The sequence below is a fragment of the Hordeum vulgare genome, chromosome 1H, assembly GCF_904849725.1.
Source record: "Hordeum vulgare subsp. vulgare chromosome 1H, MorexV3_pseudomolecules_assembly, whole genome shotgun sequence".
NCBI classification, from domain to species: Eukaryota; Viridiplantae; Streptophyta; class Magnoliopsida; order Poales; family Poaceae; genus Hordeum; species Hordeum vulgare.
Genome location: NC_058518.1, coordinates 9,344,393 through 9,356,538, shown reverse-complemented (window position 1 = coordinate 9,356,538; position 12,146 = coordinate 9,344,393).

Below are 12,146 nucleotides of genomic sequence, written 5' to 3'. Positions count from 1 at the left end.
AGAAACCCCATGATTTGTGACAGTGTCTGAATGTTGCATATCATGAGTGGGTTGTGAATTCTTCTGAGAAGAAAAAGTAGGCCCTGGCTCAAAGGACCTACCATCCTCCTTAGCACCATCTGCATCATCTCCATCGGTCATATTGGTATCCTTATCGGTTCCAGGTGAATCAAAAAGAGTAGGACTCTCTATTTCCAACTGGAGCGTGTATCGCATCCCTTCAAAAGTCCAAATGACCTCATCTGGATTAATCTGAATATCTAGCACGCTGACAAGCATCCTCGCGATACCCTTGGCTCTAGTGAACACCATGTCCACCTCCTCTGTCTTACCAATAAGCGAGCCCAAACTCCAAACAACGCCAAAGTCATTCATGGCCCTGGTCGGAGCTCCTGCAAAGTGGACCCAAATATGAGGTAGAGGAACGCCCTTCGGCTCCTCACTCTTCCAAGCCTCAAACTCAAGAACACAGCTTGTGCTAGCCACTCTGCACATACCGAATTTCAGCAAACGAGCTAAATCCTCCTTGGTAGGAAAAACTACCTTGAAGACATTGTCTGAAATCAAAACCGGTTCCCACCGAAAAGTTGCGGAAACAAGTTCCTTAAGCTGTTGCACCACCTGCTCGACAGTCAAGATTCCTCGAGTTACCGTCACCGTGCCCGTGAACCCAGCATCCGGTGTGTGAGGAGATGATGTTGCCGCCGGTGACTCAAAGAACATAAGTTCTTGGCTGGATACGCCATAGATAATCACAACGGGCATATTCCCAACTGTAAGAGGACACTTAGCCTCACCATGCATTGGCTTAAGGCAGATCACACAGAGCTCCGCCTTGCATTCAGACACAAAGTGCCCCGCCTCACCGCAACGGTAGCACACCATCTTCTCTTTCTTGCGTGCCCACTTGGAGGGCCTATCACCACCCTCTCCTTTTGCAAGCACAGCAGCTTGTTCGGGTACAATCGGGTCAGCCACCACCTTCTCTGGAACAGCCTCCCTAGCAGTATCATCTGCCGGCGGTTCCTGAACTGGCAGATGAGGCCTTGGCTTCCTACCTCCGCCTCTGCCTGCCCAATTCTGTCGAAATCTCCCTCTCTTGTGATTAGGGGGTCCCGACGTCCCTGGAACAAAATTCCCGGCCGGTGCAGTGAACGAATGGTTAGGTCCGTTGTTGGGAGGTGCATGCCCACGGCCACCCCCATATGCTGGCCCTCGAAACTGGCCCTCCCCATAAGCATTGCCGCCATTACTGCCCCATCGACCGCGCTGATGTGGCCGCTGATCTGCATGTTCCCCAACCTGACCGTGAGGACCGAGCTGCCGTCCTGCCTGCACTAGCCCAGGAGGCCGCGCGATATGAGCCGCGGCAGGCTGCTTTGCATTGGGGCGATCCCCCTGCCCAGCAGGTCTAGGCGACGCAACCGGAGGAGGTCTGGCATTGCCCCTGCCTGCCATGCTCACAGCAATGGAAGGAGGAGGCACCCGCGCAGCTCTTCCAGACCCCAGCGATGGGAAGCCATGGTGCAGAAGTCGCGGAACCCTAGGTTCAGGTGTCGTTGTACAGGCGTTGTGCCCGTGATTCTCGCCTGAAGCAAATCGCTCCGGGTTATCTGTCGTGAACGTAGCCAACGCCTGGGCCTTATACCCAGAACCGATGTTGTCCGACTTGGACGTGGAGTCCGGGCTTTCCACCTGGGCCATATACCCAGTGGAGGTAACTTTGGCCAGATCGGAAACGACCCCCGCAGCCTCCGTTACCGATTTGAAAAAAGCTTCCCTGTGATCTCGCACAGAACACGGCTCAATCATCGCTGTGGGCACAATTTTCGGACTTTCCAAATATTTCTTCTTTCTTCCCTTGGCTAGACACCATCTCGCCGCCGGTAGGAAGTCAGAAAGTGTAATCGGTGCAAGCTGCACCGCTGGCAAGGGGCCGATCCATGGACGAACGGTGTGCTTCGACACAGCCTTCTTCGGCCCCCTGGATGTAATTTTAACCTGTTGTCTGATGGCATCCTCGAAACGAACAACAGTAGCTGCTGCAGTAGAACGCTCAAATACCTCGGCATCGATTTCTTCAACCTCGTCCTCCGATTCCGGATCCGCCAGGACCCAAAATCGCCCTCCAAACCGAGATGGATTAGAAATAAGGTCAGTACTCACCTGATGAGCCTCATGATGGTCTCTAACTATGAGCTTGAAACCATCTAGCGCCATAGTTTGTCCGATCATCGGTTCTTCCCCATCTGTCAAGTAACGACCTGCAAGAATATCATAGTCATCATCCCTAAGAGTGATCTAGCGAGATACCTGATGGAGTTTGATGGATCCCGATCTCTGCGCTCGCTCCTCGGTGGAGGTGTCCACGAACTCCACCGTCCAGGTCCGATGCGTAGCCCTGCAGATCCCATCGTCATTGATGGCCGCCGCGTCGCTCAGCGGAAGGGATTCCACTCCCAGCGATTCATGGGCGGCCGGAGAGATCCCTCTGATCGGCTCATTGACGACCGAGGAGAGAGCACCGTTGGCCGCCTCCGAGTTCGCCCCTCCTTTCGCCTCAGGGGAATGGGCGGCCGGAGAGCCCCCTCTGATCGGCTCTCTGACGGTCATGTCCCTTCTATTCTAAAGGGTTTGCTGCTCCCCCTGATACCAGAACATGGCAAGGAAAAGATCACATGCTTCCTCGAAGCACTCTCCGATGATCCTAGGTGGCTGATGCTGAGGCAGGTTTCAAATGTGTTCATCCCTAAGCTCAAGATCACTGAAGACGAAAGCAGTTGTGATTCACCGATCAAGAAACGTAACACAAGGGGCAAATGCATACTGAACAGCCCAGTTTCAGTCCTCGCAGCCTGCTTGTCACCACAAGCGACGATGACGCCTCCTTTGAAGCTCAGGCGATCAGCAATTGATGCAGTTATAGTAATTAGTTTCCTCAGTTAGAAATAAAGTTGAAAACTTCCCTCTTGAGCCTGCGTGCCTTATTCTTCCCCATGTGGTGAAGGGGATAGATATCCCCCATGCTATTTTTCTCTTTGTCGTTGATATTGTACACCACAAATCGTGGTGTGATTTGCTACCTACACATATGAATGTTATATGCATGCATAAATTAGCTTCAGTTTCATGTCACCTTACAAGAGTACATGATTTCTTAATTTGGTAGTTGATAAATTGAGAAAAGTTGCAGCTAAAAGGACGTGATGGAGGGAGATCCTCTTGTAGGGGTTGCCCTGGATATGAGAGTCCTACTTGGTGAAAGTCATCGGTGTGTTTCTCTGCCTTATGCCATTTTGTACAAATATATAGGAGGTTTGCCCCGTGATTTTAGAACTGAATACAAATTGATCCATTACATATGTCGATCAGGTCATTTAGGATTTGAAGTAGTCGACGTCAGTCTGGAAGGTACACTTCCAAACACTCAACTGTACAATTTCTCATGTCTACTGTTCTTGATGCTTGGCCAATCATTGCTTATTACACATGGCAAAGCTATACTCTATAATTAATCATTATTAACTATATGTTCATGATGTGAAATAGGTTGTTATTTTGTAGCATCCCACATGTACTAGATAACACAACAATATTTATCATGTTTCAACGCACGGGCTCTTTTGCTACCAAGAAAAAGAGGGACTATACTACTTGTTAACACTGCTACCACTATAAAGGAAAAGGTATACATATTCTTCCATATCTTTTTATTTTATGTCGCTGTGTAGTTTGGGTGTTTCTTGTTGTTTTCTATGTTGTTAGATGATCGTAAGTGATATTACGCTACTAGGTTAGGGTTTGATAGTACCAGTACCATTTGGCTAGTGCAATGCATCATATATCCTACAAAGGAGAAATATTTTTCCTCTGTCGGCCTACATATAAAATTTTCAGGTTATGCTAGCTAGCATATGTTGAACCAAAAAATGGATAAATTTCAGTCATGCAGACATAGCAGATGCCTGTGCAGCTCTCTTTTCTCCAGAGAAAGAATGCTCTTAACAAAAAGGATTTGATCACAATTTGTATTAATAAATATTCTCATTGTTCCCAACAATACACTGAATCTTTTTGCAGGAACATATGTTGTATGAAGCAAATAAGTAGAAGAAAAGTAGCATTCCTTGCAAAATAGTATAGGACAAAGTTTTTCCTGCTCCTAATTATGGGTTCTGCATAGTTAACTAACATAGTAAACTACCTTGCTTTCTGCATAGTTAACTAACAGCGAGGACACTGCATCTATGAATATATGAACGAAAGGGTCGTCTCCTCGGGTGACTCGGGGGCGACCTCCCGCGCCGCCACCGGCTCCCCCCTCCTCCTCCCTCCCCGCTTCACCGCTGCCGAAGGGGACGCCGGCGAAGCCGCGCGTGCCATGGGGATGGTGGCAGCGGGGCCCCTCGCGTCGGTCCTTGGGATCTGGCGGCAGCGCCCCGCGTCGGCGGCTACGAGATCCGGCGAGATCTCGCCAATCGGCGACGCCGGAGGGCGGATCCAGGGCTCCATGGCCGGATGCGGGGCGCGCGGCCATGCTGGGGGCGCGACGGCCGGGCGCAGCTGCGCTGGCAGGGCTTGTCGGCTGGGCACGAGCATGTCCAGGACGTGCGGTGCAGTGGCCCTGGCTGGGGGTCGTGATGGTACGTGGCGGCCATGCTCAGCGGTCGGTGGCGGTGGATGTCCAACGCAGCTCCGGGAGAAATCCTTGCTCCGGTCTTCATCGGAGCCGCGACGGCGACGCCCGCGGGTGCCGCTATCTTTCTTGGAAGCGTCGTGGTGGAGGTGTGTTGCTCCCCTTCGTCGACCGATGCCGCACCGCCACCTGCGCCCCCCAGGTCCTGATCTATGGGCCTCTCTCCTGCGGATTCTTGGCGGTGTGGGCGTGGTTGCCGAGGCCCTACCTGCGGGTGAAGCCGGTGGAGAAGATTCGGATTGGGGGAAACCCCTTGGTTGGCCCAGGCCGGCCGCGCCGACGACGACGCTAAAGGGCGTCGTTATTCTTTTTGGAGACGTCGGTATACATCTGCTCCTCTGCTCCCCTCCCTTGCCTCTCGGGTGAAAACCCTAACTCCGGTGGGCGGCGGCGGCGTCCTTGACGTCGTGACCTTCCTGAAGGTGTCGCCTTGAGGGCTGAGTGATGGTGGGCACTTTATGGGTCCTGAACGGTTGCTGGTGGTGGACACTGCTTCGGAGGAAACCCTAGGATCTGGTCTTCCAGATTGGACGATGGCGGTACTGCGCTACCGTTTCTCTCTTGGGAGCATCGTTTGTGGAGCAGCGCTGGCAGACTGAGGCCGGGGGGTTTAACCTCCTTTTCCAAAACAAAAAAAATATGAACTAAAGAAATTTGTGGTATATTCCTTTAGTTTGTTGGAATTCTCCTTGTGAAAGGCTTGTTGGAAATATGCCCTAGAGGCAATAATAAAATGGTTATTATCATATTTCCTTGTTCATGATAATCGTCTATCGTTCATGCTATAATTGTATTAACAGGAAACAGTAATACATGTGTGAATGAATAGATCACAATGTGTCCCTAGCAAGCCTCTAGTTGGCTAGCTCGTTAGTCAACAAATGATCATGGTTTCCTGATCATGGACATTGGATGTCATTGATAACGGGATCACATCATTGGGAGAATGATGTGGTGGACAAGACCCAATCCTAAGCCTAGCACTAGATCGTATTGTTTGTATGCTAATGTTTTTCTAATGTCAAGTATCTTTTCCTTCGACCGTGAGATTGTGCAACTCCCGGATACCGTAGGAGTGCTTTGGGTGTATCAAACGTCACAACGTAATTGGGTGACTATAAAGGTGCACTACGGGTACCTCCGAAAGTGTCTGTTGAGTTAGCACGAATCGAGATCGGGATTTGTCACTCCGTGTGACGGAGAGGTATCTCTGGGCCCACTCGGTAGAACATCATCATTAGCTCAATGTGACTAAGGAGTTAGTCACACGATGATGTGCTACGGAACGAGTAAAGAGACTTACCGGTAACGAGATTGAACAAGGTATAGGTATACCGACGATCGAATCTCGGGCAAGTTCTATACCGACAGACAAAGGGAATCGTATACGGGATTGATTGAATCCTTGACATCATGGTTCATCCGATGAGATCATCGTGGAGCTAGTGGGAGCCACCATGGGTATCCAGACCCCGCTGATGGTTATTGGCCAGAGAGGTGTCTCGGTCATGTCTGCCTGTCTCCCGAACCCGTAGGGTCTACACACTTAAGGTTCGATGACGCTAGGGTTATAGGGAATTGTTATACGAGATTACCGAAAGTTGTTCGGAGTCCCGGATGAGATCCCGGACGTCACGAGGAGCTCCGGAATGGTCCGGAGGTAAAGATTGATATATAGGACGGATGGTTTCGGACACCGAAAGTGTTTCGGGCATCACCGGTAACGTACCGGGACCACCGGAGGTGGTCCCGGGGGACCACCGAAGGGGGGTGACGACCCCGGGAGGCTAGATGGGCTAAGTGGGGAAGAGAACCAGCCCCTAAGTGGGCTGGTGCGCCCCCCACCCAGCCCATGTGCACCAGAAAAAGGGGAAAGGGGGGAACCCTAACTAAGGTGGGCCTTAGGCCCACCAGAGGGGTGCGCCACCCCTCCCCCTTGCCCTGGCCGCCACCCCTCTTCCATCTAAGGGATGCCGCACCCCTTAGGGGTGGGAACCCTAAGGGCTGCACCCCCTCCCTCTTCCCCTATATATAGATGAGGTTCGGGGCTGTTTGAGACACGGTTGAATCTCTCTCTCTCGGCGCAGCCCTGCTCCTCTCCCTCCTCCTCTCTGCCGGCGCTTGGCGAAGCCCTGCCGGGAGACCTCGTCTCTCCACCGACACCACGCCGTCGTGTTGCTGGACTTCTTCCCCAACCTCTCCCTTCTCCTTGCTGGATCAAGGTGCGGGAGACGTCACCGGGCTGCACGTGTGTTGAACGCGGAGGTGCCGTTGTTCGGCACTAGATCGGAATCGCCGCGAGTACGACTCCATCAACCGCGTTCTAGCAACGCTTCCGCTTAGCGATCTTCAAAGGTATGAAGATGCTCTTACCCCTCTCTTGTTGCTGGTCTCTCCATAGGAAGATCTGAATATGCGTAGGAAAATTTTGAATTTATGCTACGTTACCCAACAGTGGCATCTGAGCCAGGTTTTCTATGCGTAGATTCTATGCACGAGTAGAACACAAAAGTTGTGGGCGATGGTTTGTCAATTTGCTTGCCGTTACTAGTCTTATTCTTTTCCGGCGGTATTGTGGGATGAAGCGGCCCGGACCGACCTTACACGTACGCTTACGTGAGACTGGTTCCACCGACAGACATGCACACCGTGCATAAAGGTGGCTAGCGGGTGTCTGTCTCTCCTACTCTAGTCGGATTGGATTTGATGAAAAGGGTCCTTATGAAGGGTAAATAGCTTTGGCATATCATCGTTGTGGCTGTCACGTAGGTAAGAAGGCGTTCTTGCTAGAAACCCAAATCAGCCACGTAAAACTTGCAACAACAATTAGAGGACGTCTAACTTGTTTTTTGCAGGGTTTGACATGTGATGTGATGTGGCCAAAGTTGTGATGTTGCATGTATGATGTATGAGATGATCATGTTATTGTAATAGGTTTCACGACTTGCATGTCGATGAGTATGACAACCGGCAGGAGCCATAGGAGTTGTCTTAATTTATTGTATGAGATGCAACGCCATGTGCTTACTATTTTACTTCATTGCTAACGGTTAGCCATAGTAGTAGTGATAGTAGTAGTTGGCGTGACGACTTCACGGAGACACGATGATGGAGATCATGATGATGGAGATCATGGTGTCACGCCGGTGACAATGATGATCATGCGATGCCTGAAGATGGAGATCGAAAGAGCAAAGATGATAATGGCCATATCATGTCACTATATGATTGCATTGTGATGTTTATCATGTTTTACATCTTATTGCTTAAAACGACGGTAGCATAATAAGATGATCCCTCTTAAAATTTCAAGAACTTATTCCCCTAAGTGTGCACCGTTGCGAAGGTTCGTTGTCTCGAAGCACCACGTGATGATCGGGTGTGATAGATTCTAACGTTCGCATACAACGGGTGTAAGCCAGATTTACACACGCGAAACACTTAGGTTGACTCGACGAGCTTAGCATGTACAGACATGACCTCGAATATAAGAGACCGAAAGGTCGAACATGAGTCGTATGGTTGAATACGATCAGCATGAAGTTGCTCACCATGGTGACTAGTCCGTCTCACGTGATGATCGGACACGGGTTAGTCAACATGGATCATGTATCACTTAGATGACTAGAGGGATGTCGATTTAAGTGAGAGTTCATACTTAATTTGATTAAATGAACTTAATTGTCATGAACTTAGTCTAAAAGTTGTCTTTATAAATATTGTAGATGTCCAACGTCAACCTCAACTTCAACGCATTCCTAGAGAAAAACAAGCTGAAAGATGATGGTAGCAACTATGCGGACTGGGTTCGCAACCTGAAGCTCATCCTTGAAGCAGCTAAAAAGGCTTATGTCCTTAATGCGCCGCTAGGTGACCCTCCCGCTCCCGCAGCAGCCCAGGACGTTCTAAACGTCTGGCAAGCGCGGAGTGATGACTACTCTCTGGTCAGGTGTGGCATGTTATACAGTTTAGAAACGGGGCTCCAAAGACGTTTTGAGCAACACGGGGCATATGAGATGTTCCAAGAGCTGAAGCTAGTTTTTCAAGCTCATGCCCGTGTCGAGAGATATGAAGTCTCCGACAAGTTCTTCAGCTGTAAGATGGAGGAGAACAATTATGTCAGCGAGCACATACTCAAAATGTCTGGGTTACACGGTCATCTGACTTCACTTGGAGTCGAACTTCCGGATGATGCTATCATTGACAGAATCCTCCAGTCTCTCCCACCAAGCTACAAAGGCTTTGTGCTTAACTACAACATGCAAGGGATGGAGAAAACCATTCCCGAGTTGTACTCGATGCTCAAGTCTGCAGAAGTAGAAATCAAGAAGGAGCATCAAGTGTTGATGGTCAACAAGACCACTAATTTCAAGAAAGGCAGGGGTAAGAAGAACTTCAAGAAAGACGGCAAAGCTGTTGCCGCGCCCGGTAAGCCAGATGCGGGGAAGAAGAAAAAGAACGGACCCAAGCCTGAGACTGAGTGCTTGTACTGCAAGGGAAAAGGTCACTGGAAGCGGAACTGCCCCAAATACTTAGCGGACAAGAAGGCCGGCAACGTTAAAGGTATATGTGATATACATGTTATTGATGTGTACCTTACCAGCGCTCGTAGTAGCTCCTGGGTATTTGATACCGGTGCTGTTGCTCACATTTGCAACTCAAAGCAGGAACTGCGGAATAAGCGGAGACTGGCCAAGGACGAGGTGACGATGCGCGTCGGGAATGGTTCAAAGGTCGATGTGATCGCCGTCGGCACGCTACCTCTACATCTACCGTCGAGATTAGTTTTAAACCTTAATAATTGTTATTTAGTACCAGCTTTAAGCATGAACATTGTATCAGGGTCTTGCTTAATGCGAGACGGCTACTCATTTAAGTCAGAGAATAATGGTTGTTCTATTTATATGAGTGATATGTTTTATGGTCATGCTCCGCTGGTGAATGGTTTATTCTTGATGAATCTCGATCATGATGTTACACATATTCATAGTGTGAGTACCAAAAGATGCAAAGTTGATAATGATAGTCCCACATACTTGTGGCACTGCCGCCTTGGTCATATCGGCGTTAAGCGCATGAAGAAGCTCCATACTGATGGACTGCTAGAGTCTCTTGACTTTGAATCATTTGACACATGCGAACCGTGCCTCATGGGCAAGATGACTAAGACTCCATTCTCAGGAGTAATGGAGAGAGCCACCGACTTATTGGAAATAATACATATTGATGTGTGTGGTCCAATGAACGTTGAAGCTCGCGGTGGTTATCGTTATGTTCTCACTCTCACCGATGATTTGAGTAGGTATGGGTATATCTACTTGATGAAGCACAAATCTGAGACGTTTGAAAAGTTCAAGGAATTTCAGAGTGAGGTTGAGAATCAACGTGATAGAAAAATAAAATTTCTACGATCTGATCGTGGAGGAGAATATTTGAGTCACGAGTTTGGCACACACCTAAGGAAGTATGGAATCGTTTCACAACTAACGCCGCCTGGCACACCGCAGCGCAACGGAGTGTCTGAACATCGTAATCGCACTTTATTAGATATGGTACGATCTATGATGTCTCTCACCGACTTACCGCTATCATTTTGGGGATACGCATTAGAAGCTGCAGCATTCACTTTAAATAGGGCACCGTCTAAATCCGTTGAGACGACACCATATGAACTATGGTTTGGCAAGAAACCTAAGTTGTCGTTTCTTAAAGTTTGGGGCTGCGATGCTTATGTGAAGAAACTTCAACCAGAAAAGCTCGAACCCAAAGCGGAGAAATGCGTATTCATAGGATACCCTAAGGAAACTATTGGGTATACCTTCTATCTTAGATCCGAAGGTAAAACCTTTGTTGCCAAGAACGGATCCTTTCTAGAGAAAGAGTTTCTCTCGAAAGAAGTAAGTGGGAGGAAGGTAGAACTTGATGAGGTAATTACACCCCCTCTCGAACAGGAAAGTAGCGCAGCACAAGAAGTTGTTCATGTGGTGCCTACACCGACTGAAGAGGAAGTTAATGATGATGATCATGAAGCTTCCGATCAAGTTACTACTGAACCGCGAAGGTCCACAAGGGTACGCTCCGCACCAGAGTGGTACGGCAACCCAGTGATGGAAATCATGTTGTTAGACAACGGTGAACCTTCGAACTATGAAGAAGCGATGGCGGGCCCGGATTCCAACAAATGGCTTGAGGCCATGAAATCCGAGATAGGATCCATGTATGAGAACAAAGTATGGACTTTGGTGGACTTGCCCGATGACCGGCGAGCCATAGAAAATAAATGGATCTTCAAGAAGAAGACTGATGCAAACGGTAATGTAACCGTTTACAAAGCTCGACTTGTCGCAAAGGGTTTTCGACAAATTCAAGGTGTTGACTACGAAGAGACTTTCTCTCCCGTAGCGAAGCTGAAATCAGTCCGAATCATGTTAGCAATTGTCGCCTTTTACGATTATGAAATTTGGCAAATGGACGTCAAAACAGCGTTCCTTAACGGGAACCTTAAGGAAGAGTTGTATATGATGCAACCAGAAGGTTTTGTCGACCCTAAGGGTTCTAACAAAGTATGCAAGCTCCAGCGCTCCATCTATGGGTTGGTGCAAGCATCTCGGAGTTGGAACATTCGCTTTAATGAAGTGATTAAAGCGTTTGGGTTCATACAGGTTTACGGAGAAGCCTGTCTGTACAAGAAAGTGAGTGGGAGCTCTGTAGCTTTCCTCGTGCTATATGTGGATGACATATTATTGATGGGGAATGATATAGAGATGTTGGAGAGCATAAAGGCCTATTTGAACAAGAGTTTTCCAATGAAGGACCTTGGAGAAGCTGCATACATATTAGGCATCAAGATCTATAGAGATAGATCGAGACGCCTCATAGGTCTTTCGCAAAGTACATACCTTGACAAGATATTGAAGAAGTTCAATATGGAAAACTCAAAGAAAGGGTTCTTGCCAGTTTTGCAAGGTATGAGATTGAGTAAGACTCTGTCGCCGACCACGGCAGCAGATAGAGAGAAGATGGGTTCTGTCCCCTACGCTTCAGCCGTGGGCTCTCTAATGTATGCCATGCTGTGTACCAGACCTGATATAAACCTTGCGATAAGCTTGGTAGGGAGGTACCAAAGTAATCCCGGTGCGGAACACTGGACAGCGGTCAAAAATATCCTTAAGTACCTGAAAAGGACTAAGGAAATGTTTCTCGTTTATGAAGGTGACGAAGAGCTCGTCGTAAAGGGTTACGTCGATGCTAGCTTCGACACAGATCCGGATGACTCTAAGTCACAAACCGGATACGTATATGTGTTGAATGGTGGGGCAGTGAGCTGTTGCAGCAGCAAGCAAGAAGTCGTGGCAGCATCTACATGTGAAGCGGAGTACATAGCTGCTTCAGAAGCGGCTCATGAAGGAATTTGGATGAAGGAGCTCATCACCGACCTTGGAGTGGTTCC